The following is an 18,528-nucleotide window of genomic DNA, read 5'->3' on the forward strand; positions in this document are numbered from 1 at the left end:
TATTTTTTGAGATATAATTGACATATAACATTGTGTAAGTTTAAAGTATACAATGTGCAGAGAAACAGTAAGTTCCCTGAAGTTGGATATCTTTTAGCAGCAGAGGCTGGATTTAGTTCTACAGCTCTATACTATTCAGTAGAATCAGAAAAACATTCAGATTTGGTTTCAAGCAGGGAATTTCATCCCCTACAAATTAACTCCATCCTTCTAATAACAGGAAGACATCTCAGTATCCTAATGGATCTCTTAGAAGTTTGCACTGCCAAAATATTATTTCTATGGAATAATCTAATTTATTGTTATTATTATTATTATTATTATTATCATCATCATCATCATTATTTACACTGGAAACTCATACTCATCATCGATGTTTATTTTTTTTTAGTCTTGAATAATTACAGATTTGTAAGAAGTTGCTGTGTACGCTTCACCCAGTTTCTCCCAGTGGTACCACTTTGTATAATATAGTACAGAAAATGGGCATTGGTATAATCCACGGATCTTATATATACATAACCATCACTGCAGTCAAGATATAGAACTGTTCCATCACCACAAGGCTCCCTTACCTACCCCTTTATACTCATACCTGCCCCTCTCCTCCTCATCATCTATATTTAACAATCACATTGGAAAAAAGCCTATGCACCTATACTTAGGTTGCCCAAATAAAGGCTTAAAAAGAAAAATAAGGCAAGTACAATAAACGGCAGTTAAGGCTAGGCAAAAGGACTAACCGACCCTGAAGCTTCTTGATTTAGATACATTTTGGGGGGTTGCATTTGGCAACCCAAGTCTTTGCATGGAAAGACTTAATTCTAAGCCTTGAAGAGAGCAAAGTCAGAGAAAAAAATTCCTCTTCATCACTGGAATAGAGTGGGATGGGCAATTTATCATTCTTTTCTCTGTTGGAGTAGCTACCAGAAAACATGTATATGTGCCCTGGTTCTACCATTTCTGATCTTATGATTATTCATTTAACTCCTGAGGTCTGTTTCCTCCTTTATTGAATGTGGAGAATAGATATGAGATCAGTTTATAAAAGTTAAAATCCAACACTAGTATAATAGAAGTTGTACAAAGGGTCATCTCTTTCTCGTCTACCTACTCCACCTAGCAGTAACCACCCATTCTCCTTTTAGGAAACATCTATATCACCGCTAACTTGAAAACAAAGTGCCCTGCTGGGAGATTGTTGAGGAATGACAGGAATTTGGATTTTGAGGCGTTAGGCTGTGAAATGCCTGACAGAGAAGAATAGTTATTGTCAGATATTCTTGATTTGTTGTAGAAAACTGAAGGACACTTTCCCCTGGCTTAGATATTTATCAATAAATGGAGGTCACACAGACGGTGTTATGACTAGTTTCTGTTAGCTGGTTACACATAAGCAGAGCTCCAAAACCTTAGCATTTGTTGGGGGAGTTAAGTTCCCAATTCTGTGGAAAAACAACAGACAATATGGAGTACACTGGACCACAGCATGAGGATGTCTTATTTATTCTCCTGTAATATTATAAATACAGAAATCTCTCTGGTGGAATAAAATAAAACCCTGAACTAAGGAAGTAGAAGACATCCCTTTTAGACAGAGCCTTGTTATGTTACTTACATGAAGCCTTGGATAAATCACTTAATCTTTTATAGTCTTAGTTTATTTCAAAGATAGTATAACACTTACCTGTCTACTTATTTTGTATGTTGTTAAGACAAGTAAAATGAAAAAACAAAACACATGTAAAATATCATGTGAATTGCCAAGTGGTATACAGAAGATATATATGAATATATATATATATTATACATATAATACATATTTAGTATATATATGTGGCATAAGTATGCTATATATACATGATGTGTGTATATATATATATATAGCATATATTTGGGATATATATACATGTATATAAAATATCATCACAATTACTATTGTCATTTTTCAGGAAAAGACATATCTGTATGTGAAATTGTTCTACTTCTGACAGCTTAGCAACCAAAAGGGAATTATCAGCTGAAAACTGGTGTGTTGTGACACTCAAGATATATGCTAATGATAAAAGGTGCTTTTCCTAGGAGAGCATGCAAGATACAAGAACTCATAGCAATTTTGAACCAGAAGAGAGCTGAGAGTTTTGCCAGTTCAAGTCCCAACTCCCTCACTTAACAAATGTTTAAATCACAGCCCAAGCAAGGTAATTTACCCAAATTAGTGATGGATACCAAACTGTGATCGATGAGGAACAAGACAAAAATTAATGGGTGGACTATGGTCTAAGAAAAATTCCAACAGGGAAAGAAGATATCAGATGGGAGGTACCATTTGTACAAGGCTTTAAAAGATGCATATCAACAGGTAGAGCCTGTAAGAAGGGCATTCCATTCAGAGGGACTGATGGGAATTGAGGTCAAAAAGTAGGACCCCACTGAGTTTGTCCATACAGTCTTACACACAAGGTATATTCTGTGTATTTGCTATGTTTTCCAGGGAGAAGAGGAAGGCTAGCTCCTACCTGAGAGCCATGAACACACTGAAGTCTGGCCCTTTCCAGGAGAAAACAGAAACACAGATCATTCATTTCGTTCTGCTGTTAGAAATTCCTACTTATTTAGGTTAAGGAACTGGTTCCCAATCTTTGCTGTACATTAGGATTGCCTGGGAATTTTTTTAAAATGCTGATACCTGGCTACCACCCTCAGACATTCTGATTTAATTGGTGTGCAGTACAAGCTAGGCATGGAGATTTAAGTTCCCTAGGTGCTTCCTTTTTGTAGGAAAGTTGGGAATCACTGGGTAAAGAAGCAAATTAAAGTACAGCTATTTTAATAAACAAGCTAGTTACCTCAGCGAAATAATATTAATACCCCATAACACCTAGGCATGCATTAATTAATTGATTTGTTTAGCAAATGTTTAGGAATGGGACACTAGACAGTCAAGTTAAATTGTGAACAGGCTATGATAAACCTTTGAAAATCATAGAAAAAAATTTCCTACCATGTGGCTTTAGATGAAGCTCCATTCCAGGAGTCAGAATGGCATTTTTATATTTTAAGTAAAATTAGTATACTCATTCTTAAGTTGGTAAAGAGATGAGTAAAGAAATTACCACTGGCCCAGATCCAGAATTTATCAAGGCATTAACTAATATGCAGTTGAAAACTCACCGTGTTTTGTATCTATTAATTTGATCAATTAAATACAGTCATTTATTCCATATATGCTTATTAAGCACCAACAAAGTGCCAAGTGTTGTCTGAACTCCTAGGGGGATACGGTAAGGACCAAAACTTAAAATGCTCATGCCTACTGGAGATTAGTGTGGAATGAGGGAAATAGATAAATAATATATAAGACAATATCTGGTGATGATAAATGGGTGAGGATAAAATAAAATGGAAGTTGATTCTCAGAAACAATCTCCATGAAGAGACATTCTTTGAACTGAGACCTAAATGAAGTAAGAAAGTCAGCTGGAGATCGTAAAGAAAAAAAGCTTTCCAGGAAGATGGAATATCAAGGACATCACATTGAGAAGGGGACCATGTTCAATGTATTCAAAACAGCAAATAGGTCAGGGTGCTGGACCTCAGTGATGAGTTTTAGCTGAATGAGAAATGTGGAGTCAGTGTGGGATGGGTCTCTCCTTCCTCCATTCCTCCCTTCTCCCTCTTTTCCTTCTCCCCCTCCTCCCCTTCCTTCTCTTCCTTCTCTCTCTCTCTCAAATCTAGTAGAGCAAAAATAACAGTAGATGCAGAGAAGAAAATTGCAGAAACACATGTAAGTACTTTCACAAACAGTCACTTTTTGGTCCAACTTCACAGTGATACTAGTTTTATCCTGTACGTTTATCATATGAGGAAATCTACACCTGGAGACTTTAAGCAAGTTAGTCAAAGGCACAGAAGTGGCATACTTATAAACTCAGTTAAGTCTTCTGACTTAAATCCAGTTCCTTTTTTCTTTCTAGACATCATATAAAGCATAAAATATAGAAAATGCAAAGATTATCCCCAAATTAAAAGGCCTCTCTATCCTGAGTGATGGCTAAGATCTTTTCTACATTCTATTTTATCTAATATAAAGTCAATATGGAGTTAACTGATGCCAAACCCTCTGCCAAAAAGTAAGAGGTTTTGTTTTTAAGGAAAAGCATGAAGTCTTTAATGCATAAATATTGTCCAACAACCATGCGAGGAGTTTTTGACTTCAGATTTTTGAATAGATTTTTTTGTCTTACAGAAAACAGAAGTAGCCTAGGTAACAAAAGATACTAAACACTAGTATTAAAGGAAAATGGAGTCATGAGTAATTGGATCCTTGTTCTAAATCTGGATAAAGACACACTAATTACTACAAAAAATACCAAAGGTTATTTTTGCAACACTGAAGTAAAAACTGGTTTAAAAATCAGAAAGACTAATCATGTAGCAAGGTGACTTTTGATGAAAATATATTACTATGGTGAATTACATCAGTTCAGTTGTGTGTTTAGAAAATTAAAACTACTTCTTCCACTACAGAAATAAAGTCTTTTCAACCCTTAAAGGTGAAGATTAATGAAATGGCCAAATTTAGCCTCAATTTGGACTTGAAAATCTGTACACCTAGGCTCTGTTGTGTTGTTAGGGCTCTTGCTTTTGGAATGTAAGAAATGTCCCCAGCATTCATCATCCACTTCCTTCCTTTAACTAAGAAATCAGCTTTAAAAAACACCACCACAAATAAAAAACAACTGGTAAATGAAAACCTAGAAGAAATGTTATAGTTTAACTAAGACCAGAATGAGATGTTCAGACTCTTCTCCTAGAATTGTGTCCTGGTGGAGTGTTTCCATCACCAATGGACTGGAAGACCACACAAGAAGGACAAAAAGTTTTGTGACTGAGTTCACATCTTGTTCCATCTATTTCCAGCCATGTGCTCTTGGGCATATTACTTCATTTCGCAGAGTCATCATTTCTTTATCTTTAGAAAAATGGAGATGAAAATCAGGTCTTGCAAGCATGAAACAAGATGTGTTTGAAGTAAACATCTGTCTTCTTAGAGACTTTTGAACACCCTCCCTAGATTTTAGTACTTTGCCATGTTATGCATCCTCACATCCCAAGCTTAAATTGAAAGAAGAGAAAGACTCTATTTCCCAGGCTACCTCAGAGCTAGGATGTAAACATGTGACTTAATTTCTGCCAATAAGGGACTCCCATCCCAGATTTTTATTCAGAGGCGAACTACAGAAGGAAACCAGCTGAGCTCAGGTCAACATGAAAAGTAGCAGAGGAAGTGTGTTTCTGAATTGATCTGAAAAAGGCAGAAGTGTCTCTATTCAGGGATGTGGTTCTTGAAAGATTAGACTTGAGTTTCCCCCAACCCTTCCAGTAATTTTATGAACTACTAATGCCTCTTAATAAATTCATTTCTCTTTAACCTGGTAAGAATGGGTTCTATTATTTGCTTCTAAGAACCATAACAATTTCAGTGTTAAAACTTTAATTAGCAGAGTTATGAATACCCCAAAATGCTCAATCAATGTCACTTTGTTTGCCTCTCACATTGGAGGAAAACTGAGTTGGCAAAAATCTGCTCTCCACCTGCATTCATTCAAATTATTTCTTTTTGTCTTTCAGTGATCCTGCGTACTGTGCTCATCTTCAGCCTCTATTAAAAACTAGACTGAGGAAAGTCCACTGACGTGTTCATATTATTAGCTTGTTTTTTAAAAAATGTTAAATTATTTTTATTGCTGTAGGTTCCTGAAAATAACTAAAGCTTTGGAAAAGGAAAGTGAGTCAGTCACATATAAGACAATAGAGAGATCCTTGGAAAAATGATGATAGGGTTCATTACGACACAGGACAAAGATACAGATGGGAGGCCACCTGTAGACTTAGGGTGTGATGGGAATGGAAAAGAGATTCCTCAGAATCAGAGCAGACCCCTGAGAAGACCAACAAGGACAAACAGGGGTGTGCTGCCTTCTCTGTCTGCAAGTCCCAACAGAATATTCTAAACAGAAATTGACAGGTAAAAAACATGACTTTCATAATAATTTGTGACCTAATTCCAGTAATTTTATAGGATAAAGCTTATCTATCTGAATTCTATTTTTTTCTCCCAATGTTATCCTTCTGGTCTTATAAATCTATGCTATTATTACTGGTGCTGATTTTTAAGTTTTATTTTATCTATATTATTGATTTTTCAATTTTTAAATTGAAGTGACATTTAAAACCAGTGAAATAGACTTCTGTTAGATACACACTTTAGTGACTTTGACAAATGCATACACACCCATCATCCACATCCTAAATGAGATGTATTTCCATCACCCTCAAAAAGTTTTCCATGTCACTTTCCAGTCAATCCACCCTCCTTCTATCCTAAGAGGTAGTCACTGTTTTGATTTCCAGCAGCAGAAAATAGACTTGCCTATTTGAAAACTTTATGTAGATGGAATCATAAAACATATTCTTCTGTGCTTGAATTTTTTGTTCATTATAGTATTGTTGATATATATTAGTGTTGTTATACATATCATAATTCCTTTTACTTCCTTTTAGTGCTAGTATTTTTCTATTTAAGAATATACCACAATTTGTTTATTTATTGTTCTGTTGATGGCCATTTGGATTTTCAAATTTCTATTTACTGTCCTTATTTGATTATTAGTCAAACTTCCCTGATTCTTTGCACATTTAATAATTTTATTGTATTCTGGACATATTAAAAAAACAGTGTAAAGAGAAGTACAACATTTTGTTTTGTTTTGTTTTGTTTCTAAGAGAACATAAGGCTTTGTTCTCTGGCAGTTAGGATGAGAGGCTATTCATTCTGATTTCTTGGCCAGAGTTTTAATTACTTTGAGTCCATCTGTGATTAGTTCAACCCTTACTATGTTGCCAGCAATGACCTTGTTAATCTTTTAACCTTGAGGATGAAGTTTGCCTTTTGGTTTCAGATAATTTTGGTTGCTTTTGAATTCAATTCTAGCAGGGAGACTGAATCTGAGCACTAGAAGAATACGCTGAAGTACCTGATTTCTTTCTAGTTTCCAGTTCCTTTTCCACTGGCACTTTCTTAACAAAATTTTGCAGGGGGTGTAATAGAAGGAAGAGTTGTTCTGCTGAGTGATTAATTTTCTGTTTGGGCTTCTTCACGGGACTAGTTCATTCCACTAGCTCATGCTATAATCAATCATTAGTTGTTGTTTTTTTTTTTTGGAGGTACTGGGGATTGAACCCAGGACCCTGTGAACGCTAAGCATGTGCTCTACCACTGAGCTATACCCTTTCCTCCACACTATAATCTAATACTCAGTCTCTCTATGGCATGTCTACTCATCTGTCAAACCGTAGCCAGCCCAGGCATTCACTGCCACCAGTGTGAATGCTCAATGACTTTCTGCACACCTATGAAAGGCTTATTTCTCGTGGGTATTTAGTTCAGCAAGCTTCTTTGTGTCTACCACGCTTAACTAGCCCTATAGAAAAATACAATTTTTATTTTGCTGTGCTTTTCTTGTTGTTGCCACAGGAATGGAGGTCGTGTGTGTCCTCCTGTACTCTAACTGAAAGAGACATTTTTGTTCATATTCCTATTTAATTGTATATATTTTAACTGCATTTATTTTAGTAATTGCACTGATTTTTGTGTTTTAATAAAGGAGACAATAAAGTGATGAAAGAAGAAACAAAGGAAAAAATGAAGAAAGGAAGGGAGGAAGGAAAAAGAAAGAGAGGGAGGGAGAAAGAAGAAAAGGCATGTGCCTGCCATGAAGGCAGGGATTTTTGTCCATTTTTTTCATGGCTTTATCCTAGCCCCTAGAACTCTCCTGGCATATAGTAATTATTTAATAAGCAGTTGCTTAATAAGTATATGAATAAGAAAATGAATGAATAATGAATTAGGCATAAAATTTGATGCTTTCAAGATCAAGTATTGGAAAGTATCAAGTATTGATGGGAATATAATTGATGGGAGATGAAATCACTGCTGAAAATACCTTATGGAGTACTTTTTAATTTGTTTGTCAATAATTGAAACTTTGATTTTTCCTTCCACTTATTAAAAGCAAGTGAAAGAATAGGTTTGGTTGTATGCATCATCTCAGGATAGGCAAAACTATTCTAATTCTGGTTGTGCTCACTAGTTTGAATAATAATGGAAATCATGTGGAGTGTGAGATAAAAGCAGAAATCGGCTTGTCCCTGGCAATGACTGCTCTTCATGGTTGAATGTAGCTGCAACTTGATGCAAAACACCAGCAACATCTGAAAGCAGGGTGAGAGTACTTGCTTTGAAATGAAGTGTTGGATTGCTCTGCTCCAAGTCTCCCCATTTATAGTGTGATCTGTACCGAAGCTGCAAGCCCACTGTCAGCATTCCATTCTCCTACTCAACAATCTCTAAGCTTCCTTGATGCTTTTCGCTCCAACTTCTTAGACTGAATGATGTTCAAGTCTTCTATGTTAACATCTCTCACAAAATGCAACGTTATCTCTCAACTGTCTTCCGCAAATTCTCAGGGCTGTTGTGCTAAATAGCTCCCTGTACGTTGTATAGCTCACATGGCTGTATATGGTAACCTTAGCTAAGGTGCCAACCCCAATCCATTTTGTATACTTTCCATATAACATCACTCATTTTCATGTTTGTTTTCTGGTTCAACATTGTTTGCTAATCCTGGATTTCTCCTCTTGCACTCATATTTTAAAGATTAAAGACGATGGGGACGATGGAGTGACCATAAACATTGTGATTTTGTTTGTTAGGACCTATAATGTAAACTCCATAAAGATTTTTCTGGTAAGATAGTTAATGTGTGCAATGTGATGATCTAATATATGCCCACATTGGGAAAGGATTCTCCTCACTTGGTTAACCAACACATTTATCACCTCAAAATTTCCTCTATTTTATTCTTTGTTATATTAGCAATATGTACAAACAATGTATGACACGTTGTAGGCATTCAACGAATATGTTGAATTTATCATGGAAACTGCTATTAACTAGTTACTTAAATATGTTTTCTGTCTCTTACAACTCTATGAGCTAAATGTTTATATTTAAACTTCATGGATGAGATAATTGAAGAGATTATATGACTTGCTCTCTTAGGACAAAAATGCCATAGATATGGTACCTTAGACAATAAATATTTTCTCATAGTTCTGGAGGTTGGGAAGTCCCAGATCAAGGCATCAGCAGATTCAGCATCTGAATCACTTCCTGGTTCATAGACATCTCCCAGCGTCCTCACATGGTGAAAGGGTTCAGAGAACTCTCTAAGGTCTCTTTTATAAGGCCACTAATGCCACTCATGAGAGTTCCATCCTTACGACCTAATCATGTCCCAAAGTCTCCATTTCCTATTACCATCATATTGGGGGTTTAGATTTCAACATACAAACTTTGGAGGGACACAAACATTCATCCATAACACTTGCCCAATGACAAAGAACTGGAAAGTAAAAGAGTAAGGATTCAATCTGTGTCTCTCTGAATCTCATACACAAACGCTTGCTCTGTATTACATTGTCTCCCTAACTCACACAACTCTTTTAGAGACTCAGCTAATCCATCCCCTCCATGAATAATTGATAATAGATCAATGATTTTAGAAAACTTCTGCAGCATTTAGAATCAGCAATCATTAATGGGCACTATGGTATTTTTTTTTATTGTGCCATATTATTTCTTGTCTAACAAATCACAGACTCTCTTATGATGGATAAACTGTCTCATCACTCTGCAGAAATTCTCAAATTCCCAGCATGGTAAATAGGTACCACTAAAGGAATCAGGATTTAAAGCTGGTCTGCTCTGCTGCCTGTTTGTGTAAATGCAGTTTATTGGGGAACTCTGCCATGCTCATTCATTTATGTATCATCTATCACTGCTTTTCCTGCTCCAACAGCTGAGTTGAGTAATTGTAACACGAATCTTCTGGCCCACAAAGTCTAAAATGATTACTATCTGGCCTTTTTCAGAAAAAGCTTTCCAATTCCTGGCATAAAGGAAAATCTTAAACTTGATGTCAAGAAGATATGATTTCAATTTCTTCTGACTTACCGATAAGATCTATAATCATAGGCAATTAACCCAATCTAAAGTCTTACAGAATTCTCTGAATACTGATGCGCTGGTGTATCTAAAGTACTTGTTAGGTACTAGAAACCCAGAAAGATCATGCTGCTGCTGCTGATGCATTATTGATTGTTTACCAGTTACCAGGATTGACCCAAATGCTGTAGATGCATAGTGTCATATAATTTTCTCAAAAGCCCTATGTGGTAGACACTTTTTTTCCACTTACAGTAGAACAGCAAAATAATTCGCCTGTGGTCTCCAAACAAGTAAAAGAGCAAAGTCAAAAGTGTGTAGATTCAAAAGTAGGTAGTCTAGTAGGAGGCAAGACGGCAGTTGTGGCAGGAGCATTGCTTTTAAAAAAAAAATTAATAGAGTATTTTTAGAGAAGTTTTAGGTTCATAACAATATAGAGTGGAAAGCACACAGACTTCCCATATGCCCCCTGCCCACACATAGGTACAGCCTCCCCTACTTTCAAAACCCCACACCAGAGTGATACATTTGTTAAACTGATGAAACTACACTGACACTTTGTTATCACCAAAAGCCCATATTTAACTTACTTCACCGTGTTTGGGTCGACCCGCAGCACAGGGATGCTGCCAGCTGCGTGAAAGAACACCTGGGTTGTGCTTTGAGTACAGTCACACTAAGCAGACAGTAGGGACCAGCATTAGGGCTCTTTTTAGGAACTGTTGATACTACTCTGCTCCTGCAGCTGCTGGTTCTCCATGTTAATAATTCACTAAATACCCCCTTTTGATCTGGATCTAGCATGTGGACAATTTTAGCAGACTCCTGCATCAGAATTAAATTCAGCTTCTAGTTCACTATAAGCCACTAACAGGCAAATAGAGATCTGCAAGGATGAATAAACAGGGAAAAATTCCAGAAACATGAAAAGAAACTGCAGGTCAAGGAATCTTCCCTGAAGTTTCAAAGAAGTAATGGTACACTGAAATAGGCATTTCATGAAATTAAAAAGTTCAGAAAAAATTAAAAAGATACTGAGAAAATACCTGACGCATTTGAGAGGGCATTGATAACTGCGTAAACAGCCATTTAGCTAGGCAGAGACTTGTGGAGTCACAAACAACTTCCCTTCACAGCTTTGTAAATAGAGCTCCTTTGTCTCCTGATTCTGTTTGCATCAAAAAAATTAAGCTCCACTTAACATTAACCTAATCATTTTTTTAATATTTGGGGGAACTTTATCTTCCAGGTATAAAGATTTAATAAGGTTGTATCCAGAAACACGCTTTTAAAAAAACATAATGTATATCTCCATTTTTAGACTGAAGATACTTCCGTGGTGAAGCAGAGTTGGTTTTTTGTTTTTTCTCAAACTCTCTCTCTCTTGTTAATGATGAAACACTACAGGTACTTCTAGTAAAATTACAAAGAATAACCATTTTACTTAACACTGTTAGAGGTTTTAAAAAGTAAAGTCAGATATGAAACAAGTAACAAGCAATGTAACTATCTCTTCTTTTCTTCTAACTTTTCTAAAACAACATAAAGAATTATCATTACTTTTAGGAGCTTTAACTGTCTTCTTATTAAAACCAACAGGGTAACAATTGTTAGACTGGTCGACACCATTACTGAAATAAAATCTATGCCTAAAAACAAAAACTAAATACTTTACACTAGCAACTAGCAACAGACAGATGAAATAGTAAAAATAATAATCTTAGCAACAGGGCAGAGGAATGTAAATAATTATAGTTATATGAAACTATTAGCTGTCAGCCACCGCAGCTACCCTCAACGGTGCACCCTGAGTAAGGGGACTCAGGATGGGAAAGGACTGAGATATTGGCCCTACAGAGCTAAGGTGCATATCAAAGGGATAATTTCAGTGGGCCCAGACTCTTGCACCTCCCGTATATAGAAAAGTGCTAAATTCATTAACTTGAGATACCTGGTTTTCTTTAATTAACAGTAATATTTTGATGCTCCAACTACTAGGTCTGGAAGGCAGCTATGCTCACCACCGTACCACCAACGCTGTACCCAACTACTAGGTCTGTGTTGCAAAACCCCCCTTACCTCTTTGGAGAAGTCCCTTAGAGCTATTCTGAGAGGCTGTCTTCTGGGCTTGAAGTCCTCAGAAAATCTGCCAAGTAAAACATAATTCTCAACTTTTAGGTTTTACATATTTTCAGTTGACACTATGAAAATTTATTAAGAGATATAAAGATAGACTCATATAAAAGAGAAGCAGTCATCCCAGAAAAGAACAAAACACTACACAACTTTAAATTCTTTTTAAGTTATTTTAAAAAATTTTTATACTTAATTAATAAAAACTATGCCTCTGATATGCTTCTGTGTGGGTTAAATATTTCCTTACACAAAGATCAATTTCACTCAACTATAATTAGAATTATTTGGTTTTGTTTTATTGGCATAAAAATTATTTTTCTTGAGTGATTAATCACACAGAATCACTTCTGGCTTTTTTTTTTAAAGAGTATTAATTGGATTCTTGCTCCCACTGTATTTTAAATTATATTAGAAGGTAAATAATTAAAACTATGATGCTGGTGGAGTAAACACAGTAAACACATCAGTTGACAGCACCAAAAAAGATGCCCTGCCTCCCTCTCTAACAATATATACAATAAGTTACTTATAATTTATTTAAATCACCTTGGGAAACTAGGAAAATTGGCTAAGTAGTCTGAAAAAAAAATGCAGCCTTTCTGTAAAATAATGCAGTAAAAATTCCATATAGTTTAAAGCAGCAGTTCTCAGATTTTCACCTCTTGAAACGGGGAGGTTTCTGACACTTTTTCAGGGATCTGTGAGATGAGAACAAACAGACAAAAAAAACTAAAGAAAAATAAAATATAATGACAAAGTTTGTTGATTAACTTTTCCTCCCACTGTGTTGACATTTGCACTGAGCTGCAAGAGTGATAGTAGGTAAAATGCTGGTGTTCGGCACAAATCAGGGCAGTGGCGCCAAGTGTACCAGAAATCATTGCATTCTTCACACCCATACACCAGCAGGGGGGAAAAAGCCAGTTTCACCTAAGAATGTCCTTGATGAAGCACTAAAAAATATTATTTAATTCTGACCTTATAATAAGACATTTTAATATCTTGTGTGACAAATGGAAAATATGCATAAAACAGTCTGCTCCATGTGAAAGCATAATTAATGGTGGTACTGAAGAAAATTATATCTATGATTGTTTGAGTTGAGAACTGAACTAACTGCTTTTTTCATGAGACACCATTTTTACTTCTAAAGAACAAATGACAAACTGGTTAATAAACAAAATGAGCCTGTCACATCAAGGAAAACAACTGGCCACATATTTTGCCAATGATAACATCTGAGATTTCAAGCAAAAATTAGAATTTTGGAAGAGTTGTGTCTATCATCATGAGCTTGACAATCCCTGTGTCCAGATACCAAAAGACTTGTTTGATAAGATCGGTTATAATAATAATACATGTGATTGTTTTGATATGGTAAAATTAATATGCCAACTTTGAAAAATCTACCTAAGTCAGGGAACCAATGTTTTCTAAACAAGTAATGTATTATGTTCCAAAATCATGTATGAGTAAAAGATCCATTCAAAGTGCAAGAAAGACCAATAGATGTTGACATAACAGAGTGTAAAAATTAATTGATATGGTTTTAGATTCTACTTTGCAATTGACATTTAAGAAAGTGACTTACTGAGTTTTGCTGTAACATCAGAAAAAAAAAAATCACCATCATCTGAATAGTCTATGAAAAAACTCCACCCCTTCCCAACCACACATCTTTGTGAGACCAGCTATTTTTCACACACTTTGATCAAAGCAGCTTATCATAATTTAATTAAATTCAGATCGAATGCAGAAGCAGAGTATGAAAATCTTAATTGTTTTCTACTGTCAGACATTGAAGAGATTTTCAAAAATTTAGAGCAATGTCACTCTTCTCAGTAATGTTTTATTTTATAAAATATAGTTATTAGTCCTAAAATATATCAATTATGTTAATATGTAATGAGTTATTATTGTTTTCAGTAACTAAAATAAATTAATAATAAATATTTGTAAAATATCTCAGCTTTAATTCCTAACACAGTATATACGGCAAAGTATAAATCACACAATCAAAGCCCTCTGAAGTCAACCATAACTTTTAAGAGTGTAAAGGGGTACTATAAACAAAATATTTGAGAATGATTGATTCAAAATACTCATTTAAAAAAAATGAAATCATGAAACACTTGGAAAAAACCCCAATAATTATTTATCTTCTCCCTGTATGGAGAATTCTGATGCAGAAAAGCAACAGGAGAACTATCAAAGAAAAAATTCAGTAAGTCTTATCCCATGAAAATGTGAAATGCCTGTGCCTAAGAACCTATCTTTAAAAGTTTTAAGAGTCACACTAAAAAACAAAGGTACACTCTTCTCCAAAAGTTTAGTTAAGATTAATATTTAACAGATAAAGATCTTATATAAATCAATTAAACAAAGGAAAAATGTCACAGTATGAAAATAAGGACAACACAGAGGAGTAGAATAAGACATAATGACTACACACACACACCATCGTATTATCACATTTTTACACTCTTGCTTATAATCAAATAAATGCATAGAGACAAGACATATTTGCTTTTTGTCTAACAAATTAGCTATTTTTACAAAGACAGCCCTCACTCTTGATAAAAAGTTTAGTGCAAAGCATGCTCTCAGATACTATTTGTGAGGTGATAGTGGTATGAAGTTTATGAAAGGTGATTTGGCAAATTTATGAAAAACCGTAACAAGGTTCATACTCTTTGATCCAGTAATTCTACTTCAAATAATTACAATACTAAGACAGGAAGCAAGGGGACAGGGAACAATCATCAAAAAGGATGACACAGCAATTAAGGATAGGATATAAACTGGTTAGAACCAACTTGGCCCAAGATGGTGGAAGATTTGACTTCCAGTAGACTTCGAGCCTCATGATACGCTGATTGTAAAGTATTATAATGCTAAATGACACACCCACAGGCACCATGACAGTTCCAAGGCTGGCCACAAAAGGCCAAAAAGTGGGCAGTGGCCTAAATCCTGGAAGTCCCCACCCCTTCCTCAAAACAGTTGGAATAACCCTCCTTCTTGTCAGCATATGAAATTACCTGGCCCATAGAAACTAACCATATCCACACATCATGGCTGATCTCACTTTCCCAGATTACCCCATGCTCTGGGGCCACCTCTTGCCTTCTGAGACAGCCCTCACTCTGTCTATGGAGTGTGTATCTCCCTGAATAAATCTACTTTCACTTTACTATGCCTCACTCTTGAATTCTTTCCTGCATGAGACAAGAACCCATTCTCCGGTAACAGTATCATCAAATGTTTTTAAACCAGGGAAAATATATATGTTTATATAAATATGCTTATTATAGGATTATATGTAATATACAAATCTCATAACAAAGTATATTAATAATGGAGGGCATTAAATTAATACACTTACTCAGTAAAATATTCTATACCTATTAAAACTATGCTATAAATAATTTTTGTCAAATATGTAAAAATACATGCGTTACAATGGTATGCAAACAAAGATAATACAGTATTGCATAAACAATATAATCCTAGTTATATGTGGTGTTCTGATGTAGAAACATTTATTTTCTTCTACATGAAAGGCAACCCTCTCTTCCTCCCTATTATTGCCTTCTACTTCTCTCTCACCATCTATAAATTTTTAATTGTATTGATCAGTCTCCCAGACAGTGATTGGACTTCTAATCATCTAATTATACCATATAACTATTAAAGAAACTGTATTAATAATTTTTTTAAAGTCCCAAAAAGCAATTTCCAGATCCAGGATTCTACAGGTTCATAGATTCATACATTTCTGCTGGGAATGTAAAATAGAACAAACTTTCTGAAAAATCGTCTGGCAGTTTCTGTAGAAAAAATCAAAAAACCAAAACATATAACTACCACACAACCTAGTAATTGTACTTCTAGGCATTAATTCCAGGGACATGTAATCTTATGTTCACACAAAAACGTGTGCACGGATATTCATAGCAGACATTCATCATGGCCCTAAACAGGAAGCAACCCAGTTGTCTCTCATGAGTGAATGGTTAACAAACTATGGTCAATCTGTATCATGGAGCAGTACAGTAAAAAGGTACACAGCAGGGAAAAAAGTATGCACTATTTATATAAGCAACACCTTGGATGAATCTTCAAAAAATGATGCTCATTGAGAAAGGCCAGTCCCTACAAGCTACATGCTATATGATTCCACATATATTGTATTCTGAAATGACAATATGATAGAAATGAAGAATGACTAGTAGTTGCCAGGAGTTAAAGATGGGAGGGGAGCAGATACAGGGGGTGGGTCGAGACATCTGTTTAAGTCCTTTGCCCATTTTTGAAATGGGTTGTTGTTTGTTTGCTATGTTTTGTGGCATCTCCATAATTTCTAAATAATTATGAATATCTTTTCAGGTTCATATTTGCTATCTATATATCTTCTTTGAAGAAGTGTCTGTTCAAATTTTTGACTGTTTTTAATTGGGTCATTTATTTTTATTACTGCATTTTGGGGGTTCTTTATATATTTGGAATGTCAGACTTCTATCAGGTGATTTTCAAATATCTTCCTCAAGACTTGGCTGAGTTTTTTTCCTAAGAGTTTGAAGAGTAGAAGTTCTAAATTAGTGGATTTTATTGTGTACAACTAATGTATTAATAAACGAAAGAGGAATTGGAAAGTAAGTTGATTTGAAGGATATAAAAAGGTGGAGGGTATGGTTCAAGTGGTAAAGCACATGCCTAGCATGCACAAGGTCCTGGCTTTAATCCCCCGTACCTCCTCTAAAAATACATAAAACTAATTACTTCCTCCCCCCACAAAAAAAGAAAAGAAAGAAAAAGATAAAGTATATAAAGAAACAAAATACTACAAAAATAAAAAAAGTTATTATTGATTCTTGTTCTATTCTGAATTCTGCTCCCACATCCTTATTAAACTACTTGAACTTCCACCTTATTCCTGATGTCAACCACATGGGCATTGTCTCAACCCCCTTTCCTCCTTTGGGAGGACTGAATTTCTTTCTCATTGTTCTTAACAGGGCCTGGAAAGATTCTTTCTTAATCTTAATCAGTGGCCATGTACCTACAACCAAATCACCATGCAGCTGATATCTTTCCGTCTGTCTCCATGTGCAACTATCCATCCATCTTGCCTCTTGAAAACTTACTGATTCCTGGACCTTTCTGATGCTGACTCCAGACCTAGATACATTTTGGATTCTTCCTTTCCCCCTCTCCCCCTTCCCTTCCCTCTTTTTATCTTTCCTTCCTTCTGCTTTTCCTTTCTTCAGTAATTATCTGAGTATCTATTTTGGGCAAGATGTTATAAGCATTAGGAATACAAGAACAGAATATATGCATTCCTTGCCTTCAATAAAGAGCTACGAGAAGAAAAAAGAAAGTGAATTTAGTGGAATTATAACTTGCTAAAGTGGTATATAGCAAAGGCACATTACTTAGCCCAAGGTGGGGAGGGGAAGTGTCCTAGAGGCAATGACCCTAGTTTGTTACCTGCAGCAAGAATTAGATTCATTGACACTGTTTTCATCATTATGTGAAGCTGCCTGTGTCCCTGAGGCCCCTCCTCACCCCGGGGATGGATCACTTTATCATTTTCTAGGCCATCGTCTCTACTAGCCCAAGCTGCCCTACAACTTTCTGAAGGCTGGACGACCTACAAGTTCCCCTACCTGACAAGAAGGATTTTCTGAGCCAGCATTTATGATTAGCACTTGACTTTATACAGCACACAGTTTCTGGAATACAGTCCCTGAATTAATTCCACTGTTTTTACTGTCTTACTGCAGTTTTAATTCAGCATAAAAAATAGCTAGAGGTGAGAGAACACATTTAATTAAATATTGCATGCAGCTGATGAATGTACACAAAAGCATCACCCAAGGGGTATAGATTTTTATAATGAGCTTCTTTCTTTGACTTTCTTTGACTTCCAACCTTGTTTGAACTTCTGCTCTAAAAGGCCAGATTGCTCTTCACTAGCAGTTTCACTTTCACAACAGGCTTTCTTGGAAGAGCTGAGTTGGTCCCACTTGCTGTTAGCACAGCAGGGTCCATCCTCATGATGCTTCAAATCTCAGCTATCCTGAACTGCCGGAACAATTCTTGACTGTCTTAATGAGACTCAGCACCCCAGCCCTGATGTCAAAGTGAAGCTTTTTCTAAGGAGTTCAAGCAGCATCCAGTGAAGATCTTACTCTTTGCCATGTTGTCAGTAAAAAGATAAATATTTCCCATAACCTAAGCAATGACCTTGAATTTACTAAGGAAGTAAACTAAAACTCAGTCAACTTGGCCACATTTTCACTGACCATCAGAGACAA

The 18,528-nt window shown here is 35.7% G+C and overlaps 1 long non-coding RNA gene across 1 annotated transcript in view; it reads right to left on the bottom strand.

The window, feature by feature from the left end:
- LOC140698986 (uncharacterized) overlaps window positions 1–18,528 on the bottom strand; it is a 93,052-nt gene that overhangs the window by 11,687 nt on the left and 62,837 nt on the right. The window contains exon 3 of the long non-coding RNA XR_012076994.1: window positions 12,152–12,218. This is a non-coding gene — a long non-coding RNA (uncharacterized lncRNA). The remainder of the gene's footprint in view (window positions 1–12,151; window positions 12,219–18,528) is intronic.

The sequence above is a fragment of the Vicugna pacos genome, chromosome 10, assembly GCF_048564905.1.
Source record: "Vicugna pacos chromosome 10, VicPac4, whole genome shotgun sequence".
NCBI classification, from domain to species: Eukaryota; Metazoa; Chordata; class Mammalia; order Artiodactyla; family Camelidae; genus Vicugna; species Vicugna pacos.